Source organism: Pyxicephalus adspersus, chromosome 6 (assembly GCF_032062135.1).
Source record: "Pyxicephalus adspersus chromosome 6, UCB_Pads_2.0, whole genome shotgun sequence".
Taxonomy (NCBI): Eukaryota; Metazoa; Chordata; class Amphibia; order Anura; family Pyxicephalidae; genus Pyxicephalus; species Pyxicephalus adspersus.
In genome coordinates, this window is record NC_092863.1 from 53,986,651 (window position 1) to 53,992,094 (window position 5,444).

Below are 5,444 nucleotides of genomic sequence, written 5' to 3' on the forward strand. Positions count from 1 at the left end.
ATCTAACGTCGTTCATGGATCCATCCTGGCAGATCTACAAACCATGAATGACTGCAATGTATGTGAAGGGAAGAGGGTGCAGTGGGGTGCCGCTCACTCATTCTACCCTCCACTCTCCATAGAGCATGTACAGCACTTGTTCATGCATCTTTCAGACTCTTGTCATTGGAAAGGATTGTGAAAGATCCTTTCCAACAACAAAAATCTAATCTGTGCCCTGTTAGTTACAGATAAATATTGGTATTGGTTACACAGAGCAACTTGAGCTTTCTACAAAGAGAATATAGCAAAAAAGGTTTCAGATTTTGTCTTTCCAACTAACAGTCAGTATTGTGAAGTAAAAGCAAATAGAGACAGGGGAGAAATCATGTTATGCTTAGCTTCATAAACATAAATGAACACCAGAGCTCTGCCTGCAAGCTGCCATAAATATGAAATACATGTGTGCAAAACTTATAAATTTTCCTAACTAAAAGATTTTGCTATTTTTGTGTTTAAAGAGATGAGATTATTGTTCTACTTGCATATCTACCTAGTGAATCTGTGTGTTCTGTGGACTTTTGTTTTTCTGTTTTTCTTATAACAAATAACTAAAAATCATGTAATTGCCTTTGTATAGAAGTAAATATTACAATGTAAATACTAATTGAAATAGAAAAAGAATGTGAGAATTTGATAGATGGGGATATTTACATAAAAGCAACTCACAAAAAGCACTGCAACTATCTCTAATAAGGAGGCTAATAGTGAAAGTTGTTTAAAATTTTACTTATACAACCCATTTAAAGAAAATCAGATAACAACATCAGATAAAAGTAAATATGTTCTGGCAGAAATTCTGTGTCATGAACAAAACATTTTTCAAAATGGGGACTTCTTAGTTTCCTTCTCATAATAAAAGTGTGGTTTTAAAGCCACAAAAATGGTTGTAATGTCAAGATACAAAGCTGTATACGTATCACTAACCATAAATATAAAACAAGATCAGATTATTAGAACTGTAATTAGCTCATATCTGATTGCTGTGTATAGCACTGTAATATTTTACTTATAATTTGCATTGGGATAGATTTCGCATTTCCTCCACAATAACTGGTGTTCTTATAAGACTTTAAATGGTTGCACTTCCACATATTAGGCAGAACTGAAGTGGTATACAAAGCTAGCTGTGCAGAATCAACAGAACTGCCCACAAATAGCACAAAATGAAAAATCATATAAAACCTGATCCAGTGCATACATTTTTTTAACTTGGCAAACTGATTTTTAGAGCTTAGATCTAATTCATTGCAATAAAATCTAAAAAGCCTGTAGCTAAAAACTAATGTGTTTTTGTGTAATGTGTAATGTGTGAGATTTTGATCATATTAATGATATCAGTCTAGTCATTGTTTTTTTTTTTTTTTACTTCCACCACACCTCTGCAAACCTCCCGTCCAAATTGTTCTGCCTTCCTTTAGAAATTGTTCCCTATTCAGGGACATATTGTTAATATGCCTGTCACACAACAAGATGTACAAACCCTGGATGGGATAGAAAGAATGTAACTACAGCAATCAGGTGCAAATGAGTAAAAGTGTGGGAGAGGCACTGTCATTTTAAAGGTGAAAGCCTTTCACACGAGAACATGCTAAGGTTACCACCTTTTCTGAGAATAAATGATAAACTTATAAATTACCTGTTAATAAAACTGGAAATCAGTTCTATGTTTGTCAGCCATAACATAGCCTCTAGCAGCAGGAAAAGCACACATAATGGGTATTTATTATATCAAAGGTAAGCAGGAGAGGCTGGCATAGAAAGTCCAACGCAATGGTAAGATTACAAAGAACAAAAAGATAAGGTATAGAAGAGAAGAAGAAACACTGGGGAGAGGGAAAAGAAGTGGGTAGAAGAAAAGTAGAAAAAAAAGATGAGAGCAGAAGGAATGAGAGAGAGGAAGGGACATAGGGCAAAATATCTCAAAGCAGTATCAAGGTCCCTATGTTAAGACAATATAGTCAGCAGGATTGATGTCAAAGCCATGTGGACCACATTTTCTTACATTAATTAAGGAAGTCATTCAAAAGGGCCATCATTTCTTCTAAAACTATTGTGTCCATTTCACATTGCGTAAACCAACGGTCTACAACTGGTGGTCTGATAAAATTTTGGTGGTCTGCTGCTCTGGCCGGTCCACCACCGAGCAGGGTCAGAAGAAAGACTCCACTGGGGGGACGTCCCGGCCACAACCGCGAACCATGTCCCGGTACGGATTGCAGGCTCCGAGAAGTCACTAAACTTTCTTCCCCTTTGAGTGACACCCGGCTCCCCACACATGCACGGAGTCGGTAAATTTAGAGGTCCGTCGGCTGGAAAAGGTTAGGGACCACTGGAGTAAACTAAGAAAAAGTATTAATGGTCATATCCAAGTTTGGTCCATGGGATGTCTAACAGTCAGAAAAATAAGGGATGCCAAACTATCATACATGTTTACACAGAGAGAACAGGCCTGAAAAAACAAGGCTTCCCATGGGTATTTAGAAAGGGAGGTGTTTAAGACCGAGCAGGGGAGATTATATATTCATAATGAAAATCTCCTGACATTGCCACCAAGTATGGATAATGATGCCTGGCTCAGCACATCTAAAAGCACCGAAGGGAAACTGCAGTTTTAAATTTTGACACATAATCTGGGGTCAAAATCCATTGAAATATAAGTTTATGTGCATTATATTGAGCTGACCTTGGAAGAACATTGTGCCACTGTGTTCCAGATTTTACTCTAGGTCAAGAGTTTCCCCTAACTTAGCCTCCCAGCTCAACATAAAGGGAAAGTGAAACTAATGTGATGGGTAATAGCGTTACCTGAAGTCAGATTATGCAGGCAACAGGACTTCAGATATAACAAAGTGCAACTTAAAAAGGGAGAGGAGTTAGCAAGAGCCAAATTTTAAGGTATTGGTAGAAATTGGAGGAATGTAAAGACCAGTGTTCACAAAGGTAAAAAAAAACAACTTAACATAGGTTGGGGAGTACAGATCTTAAGCATACCTAAAGGCACAATTAGACCTTCAGCAAAAGGCTTGGGGGAGTTTCATATGCTGAAGGAAAGAGCTGGCAGGAAGGCAAACCAAGCAAGGGCAAGTAATGAGATGCCAATCCTGCAGAGAACTTCACTTTATCCAGTAAATGGAGATGATGTTTATAGGTGATGACTAAACAATGGGGCAATGAACAGGAGGAAACCAAAGGTGGGTTACAGAGTGGGTTACAGGAGAGGATGTAATGCAGAACAAAAGATCTAATGTTGGTTAGGAAGTGTGTAGGAGGTTTAATACTGGGCAACTCAAATGATGGGGAGATCCAATGCTGGGAAAAGGGTCCAATGCTGGAGAGGGAGTTTAATACCAGGAAAGTATAATCTTGGGAGAAGTTATTACCTGGGGGTGGTCTAATGCTGAGGAATCTAAAATATCTATTGGTGGGGGGACTGGTGTCGCGAAAGTGGTCTAATGCTAGAGAAGGAAGCTAATGCTGGTAAGGATTTATTACTCCGGAAAGGTATTAATGCTGGTGTGGTGCATTGTTGGGAATGAGGTACAATGCTATTGACTAATACTGATGATGGTGGAGTTAAATTTTAGGAGGATAATTCTATCCCCCACTGAACTTCAATGTTCAGGAGGGGGGGGGGGTGTGCATCAATCCTCCACCTGATATCATTGTCACAGGGGACACAATTTTATTCCTGACACTGATGGTTTTTTCTTCCTCCCACTGATTCTGATAATAGAAGGTTTCTTCCTCCCACTGATTGCTGAAACAAGATATTTTTTCACTTTCCTGAGCAAAGATACATTTGTTGGAACTCTGCATTTTTTCTTTTACTGATGCTAGAGCACATTTTTCCCTTTAAACTCTGGGTATTTTTTCCTCCCACTAACTGTACATTAATGAACCCTGCTGCCTACACCTAATAATACTTTGTTGTAACATTATACAGATTTGACTACCATTCAGGGCTGGACTTCCTACAAGGGGTGGCATTGGAACTCTGACACTGCGTTTACTGCTCTGCCAGCTGCCGCCTTTAACATGCCTGACTTGTCCGGGGTTCCTATGCAGCTGTGAGTGCTGGGCCTGACCTCTACTTCTGGGTCAGCAGTGGCACCATTAGCAAGGACTGGGTCACACTGGCATTCTCCCCAGTCAGGTTCTGGTGCAGCCAGATAAAACCTGGCATGTTTTCACATTGCGTCATGAGGAGGACCCACTGAATGCAACAAAAAAAAAGGTAAACCACATCTGCCAATAGCATGGTAGAGATCTTCCTTTACAAAGCCAATGCTGCAACCCCCTTAGCAATAATGGTATCTCTAGAGCTCTTTGTGTAGCCTGGGGCCACGCCAGCCAATTAGCATGGTGAATACGACACGCAACACAATATCTTCTACAACTGTAATAGGAAAAATGTTTACGGAGGGTTAAACAAAATGGGGGCCTTTTAATTCCCCCACTGACCCTAGACAATGGGGCATTTTCAGGGCTCCTTCTCTCCACAAATATGGACCAGGTGCCCCTGTAATGAAATGTGAATAATATTAAAAGCATCCTCAGAGTACACTGCAGTGTGTTTCCATGGTATGGACATTGAACACATCCGTTACTGAGCCCCATACATGGAAGGGACCGGTCATTCCAGGATTTCCTCACAGGGTGTACAAAGATGGCGGCCGGAAGTAAGCTGACACCGAAGCTCGCGCTGGTTACGGCGACGGAAGTGCTGAGAGCTGAGGAGAAGCAGCATTTGACGGCTTCCCCGGCGTGGGGACGGGGCGGTGATCTGCATGTGAACGGATCTTTGGGGCTGAGAGGACGGTGGCGCCCAGCTTGTAGGGTAATGCACAGTAATATGGCAATGGACGGTTCATGTAGATCCCAGCCATGGAGGAAGGAGAGAGGAGCCAGTGCTGGGTGCTGGGTGCTGCTGTCACTGGCAGAGGGTCTCTCATAGACAGCCCAGGCCCAGCATGCATCCAGCTTTGTACACCTCAGGCCTGGCAATGCCGAGGAGCCAAGGATGGGGCAGATCTACAAACATAGAAATCCCGATCTCCATTATATACTGCCATAACCTTTACCAGCATCTGGCCTGCTGACCCAATGTTATCATTTCATCAAGAGCCATGGGGAATTATAGGGCGAATAATACAGCGAATACACCCAGCCTGTACCTAGTCAGAGGTTCCTGTACTACAACTCCCAGCATTCTGGTCAGGTCATTGTAGTACAACTCCCAGCATTCTGATCAGTCCATTGTACTATAACTCCCAGCATTCTGATCAGTCCATTGTACTATAACTCCCAGCATTCTGAACAGTTAGTTGTACTACAACTCCCAGTATTATGGTCAGGCCATTGTACTACAACTCCCAGCATTGTGGTCAGATCATTCTTCTATA

General features: G+C 41.5%; 1 protein-coding gene across 1 annotated transcript in view; it reads left to right on the plus strand.

Moving 5' to 3' along the window:
* The first annotated feature begins 4,728 nt into the window (after window positions 1-4,728).
* DENR (density regulated re-initiation and release factor) overlaps window positions 4,729-5,444 on the plus strand; it is a 10,030-nt gene continuing 9,314 nt past the window's right edge. Inside the window, exon 1 of the mRNA XM_072415790.1 lies at window positions 4,729-4,879. The gene's annotated coding sequence lies outside the window, so the exon portion shown is untranslated. The remainder of the gene's footprint in view (window positions 4,880-5,444) is intronic.